This window comes from Marmota marmota, unplaced genomic scaffold, assembly GCF_001458135.2.
Source record: "Marmota marmota marmota unplaced genomic scaffold, marMar, whole genome shotgun sequence".
NCBI classification, from domain to species: domain Eukaryota; kingdom Metazoa; phylum Chordata; class Mammalia; order Rodentia; family Sciuridae; genus Marmota; species Marmota marmota.
Window position 1 is genome coordinate 1280267 of NW_025999941.1, and position 17536 is coordinate 1297802.

Genomic DNA, 17536 nt, shown 5'->3' on the forward strand with positions numbered 1-17536 from the left:
CTTCCCATTATCTTACCATTCACAGAATCTCAAATTCTCTGGTTGGTTTGAGGACAAATAAGATTATGAGAAACTATCTATTAGAAATATACAATTCTCATATATAGACACAAAAACTTAGAGTCAAAGAGAGTAACAATTTATTCAGTGACTAAAAACAATAAACCTATAGAGAGGGGGGGTCAAATTTAGATCTTCAATCTCAATCTAACATTCTTTCCCCAGAGCTTTCCATACTGTTTCCACCCAGGGACTATGATAACAGAGGAAAAACTTTCCATCAGTTAAAGCAATCAGCTGAATTTCTTCACTTGCCCCTGACACACCACTGTGTACTTTCTGGTTGACCCCATTTTCCAGTTTTAGAATCACACTCTGTGCTTTTTAGTCTACAACATTATGAGTTTTAGGGAGTAATTTAACTGATTAGAGATCCAGTACACCACTATGTGTACTTTACCACTTTGTGTATTTATATGTACTTCCCATCATCATATTAACAACATTTATAACACTGTGAGTGAGCATTTTGTTCCCACTAAACCCAAAGGAAATGGAGGACCAGCAGGGTTAGGTTTCTTGTGCAAGTTCACAAAACTGAATGGGGATTTCAGCCAACCCTGAAGCACAAGTTTGTCTCAGAAATCCCCATCTGTCCTGTGAGGCTCCAAAGCAAGTTTTAGTTTTACACCAGATGCTTTTGATTTTATGGAGGTAAAGGAAATATGTTGTGCTATACTAAGAGGTTAAAGGAGAAAATAAGAAGATTATGAATAGAAACAAGGGACTTATTTTTTTTAAAAAAATTGTTTTTGTTTTTAAGCCTAGTTTAAACAGAATATCCCACAATCCCACATTAAAAATTTTGTGATGGATGATGTTCAGCGTCAACATTCCTGCAGTCACCCAAGGGTATCATTTGCTTATAACACTTTCATTTTTCACTGGTTTAGAACATGCATACAGATGGTTTTGCAGCTTTTGGTCCTGGATGCTTAATTCTTAAAAATGATTGCAGGGAATAGTTGGTTCAGTGATGTGGCAGAGATATTTCTAAATACTGAGAAAGATGAAAAACATGTAAAATTATATTAAATTCTTCAGTGTTTTAAGACCATGAGATTTTTTTCAAGATACTTAGTATGTTTTGCAAAAGTTAGGATTATATTAGAACTGGAGAGGTCATAATGCCAAAATGATAGAGTTTTAAACATCATTTTTCTCCTCTTCCAATATATGTATATAGAAGTCAAATAAAAGTCCTTAAATAAAACTAACATGTAAAAAAAATAAATCTTTTCTCTGTCCTCATTTCTCTGAGATAAACACCTTACTTGGAGTTTGGCAGAGATGATATTTTAATTCTAAGTTCCTGATGGCCTATAGGCATAAGGTGTTGAATGAAAAGGTGCTAACAAAAATGTAGAGAGGATCTCAAATGTGCCAGTTCCTGATAAAACATATTTTTAAAAAAAATTTTTAATGTGTTCTAATTAGTTATACATGACTGTAGAATGCATTTTGACACATTATACACAAAGGGAGCACACCTTCTCATTCCTCTGGCTGTACATGGTGCAGAGTCACAACCAGTAGTGTAATCATACATGTATATAGGGTAGTAATGTCTGTCTCGTTCCCATCCTCACAGCCTCCACCACCCCCCCCCCATTTTCTCTGCACAATCCAAAGTTCTTTCATTCTTTCCTACTATGGATCAGCATTCGCTTACCAGAGAAAACATTCAGTTTTTGGTTTGGAGGGATTGGCTTATTTCACTTAGCATGATATTCTCTAGTTCCATCCATTTACCTGCAAATGCCATAATTTCATTCATCTTTAGAAAGGCTGAGTGATATTCCATTGTGTATACATACCACATTTTTTTTATCCATTCACCTGCTGAAGGGCATCTAGGTTGGTTCCATAGTTTAGCTATTGTGAATTGTGCTGCTATAAACATTGATGTGGTTGCATCACTGTAATATGCTGATTTTAAGTCCTTTGAGTATAGACTGAGGAGTGGGATAAGCTGGGTCAAATGGTAGTTCCATTCTAAATTTCTGAGCTATCTCCATACTGCTTTCCATAATGGTTGCACCAATTTGCAGTCCCAGCAGCAGTGTTCGAGTGTACCTTTTTCCCCATATCCTCACCAACACTTATAATTGCCTGTATTCTTGATAATTGCCATTTTGACTGGAGTGAGATGAAATCCTAGAAAAACTCAAATCAAATTACTCTAATTGCTATAGATGATGAACATTTTTCATATGTGTTGATAATTGTCGTCGTCATCATCTTCTTCTTCTGTCTGTTCAGGTCCTTAGCTTATTTGTTGATTGGGTTATTTGTTTTTTGGTTTTAAGTTTTTTGAGTTCTTTATGTATCCTGGAGATTAGTGCTCTATCTAATGTGCATGTGATAAAGATTTTCTCCCATTCTGTAGACTCTCTCTTCACATTATTGATTGTTTGCTGAGAGGAAGTCTTTTAGTTTGAATCCATCCCATTAAAACATATCCTCACAAAAATCATGTGAAATAAGTATTGATATCCCTGATTTACATATGTGCAAACTGAGGTACAAGAGTTTAAGTTCATAGCTGGTATATCTGATTGTAAACTTCCCTATTAAGCACAAGTTCAAAAAATAAAAAAATTAAGCATGACCTTAGCTATAAATGTACACCTCATTTTGCCCCCCCCTCCAAAAAACTATTCAATATTCTTGGCTTATTTTCTCTGTATGATCTTCTTGTTCAAATCTATTGTCTCCACCATTTTCTTGGTTGCTTGTTTTATAATGTAATTTTTCTCTTATTTAGTTCTCAATACTTGCTATGTGTTCTCTAAGCCCTCAAACTATATCCATATTTGTAAAGTATAGGTACAAATAAAGTTTAGATGTCATCTCTAATATATAAGCCAAAACATAATAAAGTACTTTATTCTTCACTTTGCCAGGAGTCCACAATAAAGGCCATTTTGAGCCTGCTTCACATTTTTTGTATATAAAGTTTTATTAGAACACAATCATGCTTATTTGTTTACATATAAACAAATAAGGCTGAATTGTTTACATATAAACAAATAAGGCTGAATTGAGTAAACATAAAAATGTATCTGTTATAACTCAACTCTACCATTTTAATATGAAAACAGTCTTAGATAATTCATAAATAAATATTTTCTAGCCTCCAAAAAACCGTGTGTGTGTGTGCATGTGTGTGTGTGTGTGTGTTTCTTTTTTTAAGTGCAGCAATCTGGTTTTGGCCTGCAGGCTATAGTTTGTTACACCCTTCCTGGTATAGCAACATATTTCCTAAAGAAGAATTGTTAGAAGTTCATCAGAAAATATATGAAGCTTGACCTAAATCAAACATTGATGAGTTCACTCAAAAATATGTAAAGTCTAAGGGTTGCCTTCTTTACTATTTATTTTAAAATGGTAGCTGAAGTGTTCAGGGGTTTAACATTTAATTTGCTTGTAATTATTTGAGCACAAATCTTATTTTTCCATTGCCTTCAAGTAACAGAATGCTAGAAACAAAAGCATCTAGTATTAGAGTGCTCAGTCTACAAAGAAATCTCTCAAAATAAGCACAGTGTAGAAATTACATGCATATATATATATATATATTGACCATTTTGATGTCCTCAAATATACACACAAGGATTTGGCCTTCTAAAATGTTACAATTTTAAAAGCAAAATAAAACTCCTTGGAACACATCACACACCACTGCAGAGAGAAAGGAAAGACTGAGATCACTCTGCTAAATCTCCCAGCCCAGGTATAATCCCAAAGCTCTATGAATTGGCATCTAAAATGTGTTCTCTGCCCACTTATCTCACCCAGCAACACAGTCTTGATTGACACCACATCTCTCAAGTGAAATGAAAACTGGTGCCAAACCCAGATGCCCAGCCAAAGGAAAAGAGTGCATTTGGCAGCAGAACATGTGTTAGATGTCAGTCATATGGAATAGGAATTCCAACCACTGGGGAAAGCTGGCATTTTTGCAGGAGAAATACCAAAGAGACATGATCCTAGGTTTACAGTAGTCTACAAAAGTCTGTCACTGCTCAAGGAACAAAAAAAATAGAGTCACTATTGTGTACCAGCATCATTATAAAAATGAGAGTGCACAAAGTGGCTTTAACTAGATTTGAGCTGTAGCAAATGATAGAAGGATGCTTTGTTTCCAAAGTACCTATATTTCTTACCTAAGACTGAAGGGAATATTGAGCAAGAACCCAGGCAATTTCACTCTTTTTAAAGCCTAGAATAGAAATAAATTGTAATATTTTATATAACAAATCATATGCAACAGTTAGTACAGTACAGACGTTAAGTGTTCACTATTACTAATTTGTTTAACTTACTAAAAATCTTAAGAATAATTATTCTCCTTATTTATGCACACATGAAAATAAAGAGAGGAAGGTCCTTTAACTTTTCCCAACATATCTCTGAATTCAGTTTGTGCTCTTAACCACATAGACTGCTTATTTGTGCCTTCAAATGTAGCTATCCCATGTAAATTAATTCATCTCATTCTTGAATCTCAGTTTTTCTCATGTAGAAAAGGAGAATAAGAATTCTTACTTCATCAAATGGTAGTGGAGATGAAAGATTAAAAAGTAAATTTTCTAATGAAGGTATAATAGATAATACATTAGTTAAAAACAATTCACACTTGTTGAGTTGTTACTAGATGCTAACCATTGTAATAAAAAGTTTGCATACATTTTCTTATTAATCCCCAGAAAATTTTTGTGACAGATACTAATATTATCCATATGTTACAAATGAAGAAATTAAAAATAAGGATGCTGAAGTGTTATGCTTAAGGTCCTATTTCTAGTAAAGAGAAAAGCCAGGCCTTAAATTCTAAAAGCTAAAATGTGATCGTGAAAAGTTTATTTCCTTCCTCTTAGATTAAAAAGACTGATGTTGACAGAAAACTAGGAAGGTTGAAACTATTTGAAATGTTTGGGATCATTCTGATTGTCAAGCAAAGCCACTGACCCTAGGTCTAGCCATCTGGAACTCACTCTTCAATAACTCACCAGTTGAAATACTATAAGGGGTACATAGAAAGTGGGAAGAAATCTGAACCTTCCAGTTTTGCCTTATAGAACCATAATCATACTTCTCATAACGGGACAAAATAAGCTTTCATGTCAAAAGCATCTGGAATTTCAGAGATATTGTTTCCAGGTGAGTTGTGCCTCATCTATTCATTTTGGTTTTGCTAAGGTCAAATAAAAGCATGTTTACATTAAGTAAAATAAGTATAGAATATCTTCATGAATTGTCCACTCAAACTAAACAGAAGGCCAAAATAATTTAGATTTTATTAAATTTATAGTTAAAAAACAAGCGGACATAACTAAGTTGCTTCCCTCAACTGAATGGATCATAAGTTTTAAAAATTAAAGTCTGGAATTGTGGCTCAGTGGCTGAGCGCTTGCCTTAGGAGGCATTGGGTTTAATCCTCAGCACCACATAAAAATAAATAAATAAAACAAAGGTATTGTGTCCATCTACAACTAAAAATATATATCTTAAAAAATTAAATATAAAGCCATTAAAATAAAATAAAATTAAATATAGTCACACTCATCGTATTTCAATGACTTGAGAGCCACATGGGGCTAGTGGGCCTCATGGACAGTAGAGATCCAGAGGAGGTAAAGTCTGTGTTGGCCAGCTGCTCAGTTTTGGGTTACCACATAGAACATCTTCCACTTCTGCTTTTTATACTACTTCTCCCTTCACTTTATCAAAAAAAAAAAATAATAATTAATCAAGCAAAAAAATGTTAAGATTCGATTGAATTATAATCAGATCAGTTTACTTAATACAAATAGAGATTACAACAGAAGGGGACATCATTGGAAAAATTTATCTGAAAAGTGTGGGTAAGAGACAAAGAAAAATATGAGAGTGAAGAGAAGAACGCATACCTCTTCCAGAAGAGTGCTCTCAAAGAAGTTATGGGCATGGACAAAGAGCAGAATAAGAATCAGAATACCACTTAGGTAGTAATTGTACAACCAAGCCCCTGAACTCTAAGAAAATGCTAAACTGGTCCGCAAAAACCCTCCTCTTGCCCTTCTTCCTTCATATCTCAGCTATAAATCTTGGAACCAGCATGAAGAGACATGCCTACAAGGACTCAGTGTAAGAACAGTGGGTTCTGCACTTGGACCTCAACTTCATTTCCCATTGCAGATCTTGGAAGATCAAATTGGTATGGTGCCCTCAGTTCCTTCTGTTTTTCTAAAATAATACTTTAAAATTGCATTTATAATCTTAATTCTCTAAATCATTATTGTGGTTATTTTCAACTAACAGATTTATTTTCTCCAAAATAAGAATATTTATGAAGTTTCTAGGGAGTTGTTGAAAATATTTCTTAAAAACCAACAATGGCACATATATATAGGAAGCTTTCCTGAGAAATCAGAAGTTGACTGAAGAGAATCCAAAGGTCTGGAACCCAACCCTCCCACCAAAATCTGACGTTACCAGTTTGGAATTTTGGCCTGGTTTCACAGAAAGCTTATTTCTGTCTTTTAGAGAGTCACATTTGTTTGTGCATTTCTGAGCTTTAAATTCACACTGAGCAAATATTTATCAACTCCATCAAATACTCGTTGCCCAAGGAAGGTCTGTGGAAATATTCAAGGATAGTTTCTACACATTCAGGGATGATTAGCCCCTGCATCTCACCTTCAATACCAACTGCAAACACAACCTATATTTAAATAATAATAACAATTCTCCATTGATGATGCATCTTCTTGCTTAAATAGATGTCTGAAATAGCCACATTCTTTTCTGGGGAAACACAGATCCTGAGAGATATTACAGCTACTCCAGGCAATTCTCAACTCTGTCTGACAAGAGAATGAAATGTTGATAAGTGTGACCCACAACCATTCCTTTTATAGGCCAAAACACTTGAAATAGGAATTGCTTTGTGATCCAAATTGGCTGCATAGATGAGATTCTGCCATTAAAACAAATCTGGAAGCTTACCAAGTACAGCATGTTGTAAAGCTGCAGCTGGAAAATGGGTAACCCCATGTGTTTTTTTCCCCTATTTGTATTCGTATTTTTAAAGATGTGGTAAAAATTATTTTAAAAATTATAAGGACCCAAATTCCCTAAAACATTGTGAAATCCAAATAGTATGTTTATAAAACATGGACACACACATAACACACATATACCCACACATGCTACACATTATACACACACTACATTTTACATTATATAGTAAGATACTTAATTTAGAAAATTATTAGGCTGCAGATTCATTGGCAAGTCTCACATACAATAGAGATTAACTGGAAAAAAAACAGGCTAAAGGCACAAATTCTGAAGTTATAAGCATTATACTAAATATTTTAAAATTCAGGTTTTATAACTATCACTTGATGAAAATGCAGATTTCACATTTAGGATTTTTAAAATTTATTCACTCAAAGAATGCTGATAAAGGGTCTTCTATGTGATAAATTAAATGTCAGACACTCTTCCTCTACTTGGAGGAGAGTTGCTACAAATTCAATTTGATCTTTGGAGGAGGATGTGTCTCTGATGTTGGTCTCCTCCTCAAAGATGAACATGCAGAGCCCAGTTTCAGAAACAGTTGAGATAGCTAGTATTTGAGGCATGAATGAATGGTTCCTTGTATCAGAAGCATAAGACTTTTTTTTCTGGGATTTAAAAAAAATTGTTAGATTTCTGCTGTGCAGATCCCAAAGAAAGGAAAGGAAAGCTCAATACTTAGAGCAGTTGGCACAATAGGGAATATAGATACTTGACAGGGAGCAACAATCAAGAATTGCCATCTTTAGACATAAGCTAGGGTCCTCTTGAGCCTAACTCAGCATCAAGAGAATGGGATGGTGTTTTCCTAAAGATTCATAGCTTGGCTGGTCCTCCCTTGAAAGTTCTGGACCAGGAGAGGACCAACTTTCTACTGTCTGTACAGATTCTATTGGCAGTGTGAAGCAAGAATAAGTCAGGCTGATGGAATCCTATCTTTTTTCTGTTCTTCCCAGTCAAGTGAACAAGTAGAACCCCCTTTCTTTCATATTGCTTAAGCTCCTGGGGTTCCTGGGCGTGTCAATGGAGGAAAGAGAACCTTAAGAGAGAATTGCCAGACTTCTGAGAATCTGGAAAATGAGTAGTAGAGCTTGTTTTCTTCTCAATGATGTTAGTTATAACTGGAATTTGTGGTTACACATCCCTGTGTTAACTTCCCAGTGCATCTCAACTGGGTAAAGCAGCATGAAATGACAAATGCACACTTCACTGGGAGTCAGAATGCCTGTGCAATAATAATAGCTTTGCTCTTAAGTAGTCTTGAGTTGAGGAACAAAGAGTAACTCAAATTTTTTAGTCGTATATAAGTATTTGGACGACATGACTATAAGGTCTTCTCACTCTATAATCTTATGAACTCAACTTTAAAAATGCTTTTTAAAATTTTTTTGGAAGAATAAGTCCATTAGCCTGGCTGAAATATATCATCTTCAGTGCAACAAACATCTGAGTTTTCTCCTGGACACAAACTCTTTATAATGATTTAGTTTGGGTTAAATCAATAATAAGTCTTGGCAGGCTACAAACATAATGACAATAATGACAGTAATAATAATTGCTATAACTATTATTAAATATTTCTTAGGTGCTTGCCTATTTTAGGCACTATTTTATCTCATCAGTCTTATAGGTATTATTTTACAGGTGAGGAAACAGAGGCTCAAAGCCTTAAATGACTTGTCCAATACCACAAAGCTAATGTGTAGAAAGCACAGCCATCAAACAATTATTTCATACTGTACACTTCAGTGCTGCCTTTCAGGAAATAAATGGACTCTGTTTAAATTACACCATTATTCTTTTTCAGTCTCCACCAATATATTCAAAAATCAATTTTGACAATTGAAAAATTTGCTTATTTGACATTCACAAAAGGTGAGGTTCCAAGGCTGAGCAAAATGCAGAGAACCAGCATAGTGTGAGGGACTTAGACATTCAGAACTTAACTTTTCTACCTACAAGAAAGCTGAAGGATGTTACCTGCTCAGACTGTGTACAGCAGTTGAATTACCCTCCCTTGAAACAGGTGTCATGACTATTAATAGCAAATTTTAAGGTGTTATTGACAAGGAAAAATAGTTGAGGAAGAACAGTTATTTGAAGCCTTGAAATAGATTATGTAGAAAAGTTATAGTTTTCAGATTCAGCCACACCCTCTTTCTATTCATGTTGTTTGTTAAATTGTGAAACCTTTCTATCCAAATACAACAGATTCTTTTCCATGATAAAAAGGAGCCAGAGCTTCAAATAATATATATCAAAATAGTGAGATTGTGTCACTTGTTTAAAACACACGAACACTTCCTGTTTGAACAATAGGATGCCTTACTTAGTTGAATTCTAAGATTCTTTCGGCCTGACCATCTAGATTCTTTTGTTTCTCTAACCTGAACCATATGGTCATTGTTCTGACAATAGGCTGATTGATACAATGCAAAAGAAAAGGGAACAAAGAGAATGTTAAAGTTATTTTTACAGTCATAATGCTCCCAGGCTTAGAGACCTCCAAACACACTAAAGAAAATACACAGATGTGACATGTTATGCAGTAGAAGATGCTGAATATCTTCTCTCCTGAATTCTGCAATTCTCATAAAAAATATATTATGCAAAATAAACTTTGCAGTGTAAAATTATTTGTTAGCAAATGGTATTCTTTAATTTCACTTATCAATTATCCAAAGTAAATTTAAGACTTCATATTGAGGCATCAACATGAAATTCCACCTAAAAGAAATACTGATCGGATTTTGAGAAGACAATACAATGTGACTAACATCAGGTTTCTTTTATATCCCTCCAGTTTAATAAGCACTATATGATCACAGACACTCAGTATGTTGTACAAAGCTGTCTGATTCTCAAACAATTTCTTAGGTAAAGTTGTTTTCCTTTGTTTTATTTTATTGTATGACAGTTTTGATAATTTAAAGGCACCAAATTTCCCTTGAGAGGATATCAATAGTTCTTTAAAAATGTACTAAATAAGTCCATTTTTTAATTCACTGTATACGAATGCACAAGGTCACTGTATCTTTGAAAAGCAAAGTTATGATTCACTGTTAACCAATAATATGCAACTGATTAAAATGAAATTATTGGATTCTTAGCCTAGAAGTATCACTATGACATTTCCCATTAATCTATTTTTTAAGCAATGAGATTAAACTATAAAGGAGTCTTCTGATCCAAGAAACCAGGTTGACATCCCATTTACCATGAAGACAAACATATTGCTATCGTCAGTGGAACATGAGCACCAATGCCAATCAGAGAAGGATTTCCATTTTTGATGCTGCTTATGTGAGCAGAAAGATAAAGGAAGGTTGAATTAAAGAGCCAACTTTCCTTCCTAAAAGTTCTCATTCACAAAAAGAGTAATAAAATGTTACATGGGAGTGAGAACATTGCCATGTCAAAAATGCAATAATTCTATCCCCTGAGCTCCATGATATGAAAACTGCACACCTTTCATATTTTATAGGCTTGTCAAAAGTAATTCAGCTAAAATTCAAGCTTTAAATTTCTCCTTTTAAAATTTACTCCCTCCCAGGGTTACTTATAAGTAAATGGCCCCATGACCCATCCTATTGTTGCTGAAGTCAAAAATTATGTGCTGTCTTTGATATCACACTTTCTCATGCACTACAGAAAATCTGTTAGGTCCTGTTTATTTTACCGCCAAAATATTTCTTGAGTATTTTCTCTTTATTCCTTCCCATTCCCTTACTTGGATTATCTCTCACACCTGGACAATGGTAATAACTGCTTAGCAAGTATTCCAAAAAACATGTGATTCTTTCACATTCACCTCCAAGAGAGGAAAAGGTAATCTTATTTGTTAATAAAACTGAAAACCACAGACCTACTTTAAAAGCCTTTAGTGACTTTCTATTGCCCTCACAGGTCTACCTTGTTTTCACCCCAGCTCTACCTCCAACCAGTAATCCAAGATCATTATTTCTCATTTTAAGAGGAAGCTAAAATAATTAAAAGGTTGGAAAAATTCAGTGGCCTTCCAAAGATCCATGGGATTCTTTCATGAACTTTAGTTCCTGAGAAAGCTAAAGACATGAACTGTGTAAGTTTTCACAGTGCAGAAATTCACCTATGGAAATAAAGTATGTCAAGGTGTTTCAATTAGCTGAGGTGTATGTCCATGGAAGTAAGAGGGAGGAAGCTAGAGAACTCTAAGTATGGAAGATTTGTGAATAAAAAGAGTTTATTCCCTCAAAATACCATTCCAGGTCTGCTTGAAGATTAAAATTATGATCTGTTTAGTTTTTCCTATACTTTTCCATGCATACCTACCTCATACCTAGAAGGTTATCAGAAGAAATATATAGAAGTCTGAGGGGGAAAAACAATGGATTGCAGAAACACAATCATAAATGACTTCTTTTGTTGTAATGGGGGCCAAAGCCCTAGGCATAAGCTCGTGATGTGACACTACCATTTTAGAGCAAGATATATCTAGGGGCTGGGATTGTGGTTCAGCGGTAGAGTGTTCGCCTACCACATGCGAGGCCCTGGGTTTGATCCTCAGCATCACATATAAATAAATAAATTAAATAAAGGTATTGTGTCCAACTACAACTAAAAAAATAAATAAATAAATAAAAAGATATCTAGAAATATCCTCGAGTCAACAGATCAAGGTGCACATATCCAAATACTCCCACATACAGCCCTACTGGACATCTAGTTCAAAATATTCATATATGTGTTTTAACATTTTTCACTATGGCCTTTGAACATAAATGATCCTTTCTGGTGAGATTAAACAAAGACAAAGTGAATCATTCTATAGTCACTTCCTTTGACTCTTTTGGCATCCTTGATATCAAACAGAATTTTTTCCTATTGTATAAAATTGGGAAAGGGAAGGTTTTTCAATAACAATTCAAATGTCAGTTATACTGGCCTCAAATATATCAAAAGAGTGGGCTTACTTAACATGTCAAACAATGAATTTGTCATCTGTGGCAAGGGGACTTTAAGTCTTTAGTACTAAAACTGGTTTACTCCTCAAGAGTCAAGGTAACAACTAAACCAGTTTATGTTTTTTTTCTCTCATGAATATTGTAGTTCAAATATGTCTCTTTTTAAGGCACCTAGACTTTCAAGTACAATTTTCTTACTAAACTCACACTAATTTTAATTTAAAATTTTTTAAAGATTAAATGTATATGTCATTTAAATATCTTCCCTGTCATAATCTCATCTTTAGTACAAATAGAAATGGTCATGGTTTAATGTCATCTGTCATGTTAGTGAAATCTACATAAGGATGATTTCTTTCTTGCAATGTAAAAAAATTACATTTGTATACTGTGCTAACCGAAGTACAGATTCCTTTAAAGAAAACTCTTCTGACAGAAATGGTTTGAGCTTCTCTGATTGGAAAAATATGATTAGTTCCTTTAAAACTCAATTACATTTTACTTCCCAAATACAATGTGCATAATTTCACAGTGTCTTGAATTACGAAATAACTTAAAAGACTCATTTATTATTTTTAACCAAACACTCTTCGGATGAACCGTGTATTTAACATTATTGAAGTTGAATTAAACAAATACAAGTCTGCTGATTCTAGGAGAGGAAAATACAGATCATAAAGTTAAGCCAATGCTTTTCATCTGGAGGCAATTTTGTCCACCTTTCCACCCAGGAACATGTGGCAATGTTGGGAGACTTCTGATGGGCAGAAAGGGAGAGTGCTGCTGTTATCTAGTGGACAGAGGCCAGGGATACAGAAAAACACCTGCAGTGCACAGGAAAGTCCACACAATGAATTATCCAGTCCCAAATGTCAACAGTGCCAAGTTTGAGAGTTCACAAGTTAACCAAACCAAGAGAACTGGATTAAGAAAAGAGAGATGAGAATGTTTCTCAGTAATAACAGCATTTTGAGGAGGACCATGTATGGTCTAGCATACATAAAACCAAAACTGGATTTCAAATTTATGAAGTCAAGAATAAGATATTAAGAATGAGATAATGCAACGGATAAATAAAAGTCATCTGACAATCATATTCACAAACATTTTAAGAGCACAGCAAACCTGAACATTTTTTTAAAAGCATTCTCCTCCTCACCACTACCACCAGCAGCAGCCCCATATAATTAAAGGAAACTAACCCTGATAGAAGCCAAGGAACTTTTCCAAGTCACTCAGTGAAAGAAAAGAAAGAATACAAGCCTAAATTTTCTGACCTAAATCTAATGGCTTTTCTCACTATGCATATTTCTATTCTACCCCTCACAACTCATTTAAAATTCCACTGCAAGTTAATGTTCAGGGTGTCTCTGATAGCAGGTACTCAAAAAGACAAAAAAGTTTCATCGCTAGACTCAGAGTGTCATCAAAATGACATAATTTCTGTAGTTGCCATCAAGATACTAAAATCATCACTGACCCTGGTTGAAGAAATATTTCTATAGCTCTATATTTATGGATATCACCTTGAGCTGCTGAAGGAAGGTTGTTGGGAAAATAGAGCAAAGAATATATTTGGCATCTGTAGGCTTTGGAAAATCACATAAAGGTCACAAGGGTAAGAAGTGCTTTCCAGACCTGGATCTTTCCCTGACATATGGTGTAGCTTTAAAAAGTAATTTAAACTTTCTGTATCTCAACTTCTTCATTGATAAACTGAAAAAAAAAATCTACCACTTAGACGGGGTTGTATAGATGAAATAAGATAAATTTATATAGATGCATCTTGATAGGCAAAGCCAATAAACAGATAGATAATGTCATTACTCATTGTTAACTCTTACAATTTCATTATTGATGCAATTTTCTATTCTGCTTTTGGCAGTGAGTACCCTAAAAAATGTGTTTAACTTACTGGTAAAAGATGAAGTACTTTTCAAACTTTAAAGTATATTTAAAGATTCAGATAGGTTTTGCTAAGAGTGGTGCTGGTTTTAAACTATCCTATATAATATTGACTAGAAGCAGTTCCCTAGGAACTTGTAACCAGTAAAAGAGATGTATTTATTTTGACACCTCATCCAGAAAAACCTTGTGATAAACCCTGATTTCCTTTGTAGCAAATATTCTGTGTTCCTTAGCTAACAGAATCTTGATTTAATTTTGAATGACAATATGCTCAGCTCTAAGATGTGAACTATAATTGGTCTATGCCATCATAGCAGGGCCATTTTTTGAAAAGAGTAACAATAATCCCATTTACCTAAAACAACAGCATGTCACATACTTTTGACCAAATGACACTGGAGAGAGAGAGGCTTCAGTGCATGTTATCCTCCATGATTAAAAGGAAACAGAGGCAAACAGGAGAATGCTGTTTTGTTTCCTTCAGTATCTCCTTACTTTGGATAATATAGGAAACAAGTCAATGTCTTGTAAATCATGAGGCAAAAAGCTTGCGGACCAACAAGAATGGCAGAGTGGGAAGACAGAAGGAAATTAAGTCCTGATGGCATTTTTGAGCTTGCTAATCAATCCTAGAACCACTGTATCCAAACAGGTTTAGGTGTACAATACATGTTCTCATGCTTTAAACCAGCATTTCTCAAGTTTCAAGTTGCTCATATTTACAAAGGATTCTAATTCATCATATATCCACTACCAATTCTAATTGTGCCCTCTAGAGATTCATTAGCCGATTTTCATATAAATTGAATATATTTTAATTTCATTTATAAGGACATCAAATTATATCAATGGAAGAAAGAACATCTAGGGCATGAGGCATTGGAGAGCTAACAGCTTCTTCTATTCCATAGATAGAAATAATACAGCATTGGCCTTTCTCACTCCTCCTCTTTGTGAGTGCTGATTGTTCTGTGGGACAAGCCCTTTCCTTCTTTATCTATCTGGTCAACTTCTACTCATCCTCCACTCCCAGGTAGAGATTTACTTCTTAAAATCTTCTCCAAAGCAGAGTTAGATGATCTTGCCTTAGAGCTTCCTGTATATATCAAGCAGAACTTTTCTTTTGGTAGCTGTAGACAGAAAACATACTCAAGCTTACTTCAAAATGGTAAATTTTGAAGCTTACTTCAAAACCTGTGAAGTCCAAGGAAAGAACTAGTTTTAAACTCTCAGTGAGGTTTTCAGGATTCAGTTTTAATCTTCCCACCTCCCTGGTTATTGGCCCATTCTTAGTTTCTTTCTTCATGTGTGAAGATGGATTTAGGTCTGACTCCTCCTCCCCAATCTCAGTGGGAAAAATAAATATCTCTCTTAACTTCCGAGAAAGTTCTGAAACGGACTCTTACTGTTCAGGCTAAGGTCATGTGCTTATGACATGGCCAAGGATATGGAATGCACTGATTAATACCAAAGTTGAGGATGGGGTCAGTCACACACAAATTCTATGGGCTGAGAAATGAAAAAAAGAAAAAAAAAAGTCTTCCAGGGGAATGGCTAAAAATGAGAGAATAGATTAGAGCAGGAATGATCTTGCCTGAGTTTCTGATATACAGGAAACACACCAATACATCATACCATACTCATTAATTCAACAAGTATTGATTATTCATTATGGTCCAGGCACCATTCCGTATACATATCTTTGTGCTTATTTCTCTCTACTAAGTTATACTCCTTAACAGCAAAGACAACGTCTAACTCAGATAGCAAAGAACACATCGGGCTGTTACTGTCTTTGAGTTTTTGTCACTGTAACACCAAACTGTGAAATCTTCAATAGCTGGGACTGTACCTTCCTCCTCGTACCATCCTTAAAACCCTATGACAGTGGCAGCTTGGCACAGTATTGGCTCATGAAATCTTTATTGAATGGATGTATTATTACTCAAGCACTTGGGGAAGAATTTGAGTTATAACTAGTAATTAATAAGTGTACTTGCCATGTTGATCTCTAATGTTCAATGTGCATTTTCTATCTTTTATAGATCACCAGCGAAAACAGAAACTCCGGGCAGTATTAGAGCCAAAGACTAAGCACAGTTTACAGTGGCCACCCACATAAAGAACAGAGAAGGAGCAGAGGGGTGATATCCCAGATATAAAGTGATGTTGTTACTGACTGGAGCCAGAGTCACCCACTTAAACAAGGAAAATATTTCAAACATCGGAGGTGATGGGGCATGGAAAGAGTGCTTTCAAAATGCATGTTGTAACCATTCATCAAAACAAAGAAGATCTTGATTCTCTAGAGAACGCAGGTCACAAATTGAACAGAAATAGAAATCTGAGCTTCTTGGACTAAGCCAGAGGCAAGCAGCCAAAACACTAACATAAAAACCACTCTCACTAACTTACGTAAGCAGCAGGAAATAGCATCATCTAGACCTGATTCCAGACCAACCACAGGTCCCAAGGCCTAGCTCAGTCAGGAAATATCATTGCCGTGTTCTTTAACAGCTCAAGTCTGAAGAAGCAGCCAAGGAGAAACAAACGTCTAACCACGTTTCTCTGTCAAGAGAGGCGATGAAATTCTGGGAACATGATCAGCAGTACATCAAAAACAAAACCGAGAGTAAAGAATAAACAAGTAAGGTCAAGCTTCCAAAAACATTGAGAAAAGGCCAGTGCAGAAAAAATGGATTTTTTTTTTTTAAAAATCACAGATTTTTTAGGTTTGTTGTCTTGTATTTGAATAGTCACATGCTTTCTGCATATTTCAACAGCTACTTGTCTAGCAAGGGATTTGTTTTGTTTTGTCTTCTAAAGGTGTAGAGTAGCATGGTCTTGGAGCATCTGTGTTCATTTAAATGCTATAAAAATAAAAAAAAATATCAAGGAATCAAACTACTCTGACTTAAAGACTTGGAAATCAACATACATTATTTTTGTATATTTCCTCTTTTATTTATCAGAAAGAAGTATAAACAGTAAAAGATAAATAAGAATTAGTCAAAGGGGTCTGAGCACACAACTTAAAAAATTATCATCCTTTTCCTTTACTAATTCTAGTATTCAAAACACAGGATGGTTTCTGATAATGTTTTTGCTTTTGAGACTGTAACAGTCACAGTGGTCTTGCACTCAATTTGATATCACTTCCTTCTCCGTTTTTGCCTGGATTGTATAACACACACTAATTATCAAAATAATTTTTTACTATTGCAGTCGAAATGATGAGAATAATGTGTCCATTCTGCAAGAGTAAGGCATCATAATCTGTACATCCACATTGACCTTCTTGAGGAAATTTCCTTTCCCAGGCTCGGGAATACCATGTGATTCCACCATCAATACAAATTCCCGAGGGCACACTGGCATGTCTCCAGGATGCCCACAACATGAGCAGAGTGCTGTCACAACATGCCTGACACAGGACTCACTCCAGGGTTGACAGAGAGAAAACCAACAAAACGCAGATGTTTACCTCCATCTCCCTTTACTTTCTACAACCTTTCTATCTCTGTTAATATTTTATACCCAGAAGCTCGTGAAGTGCA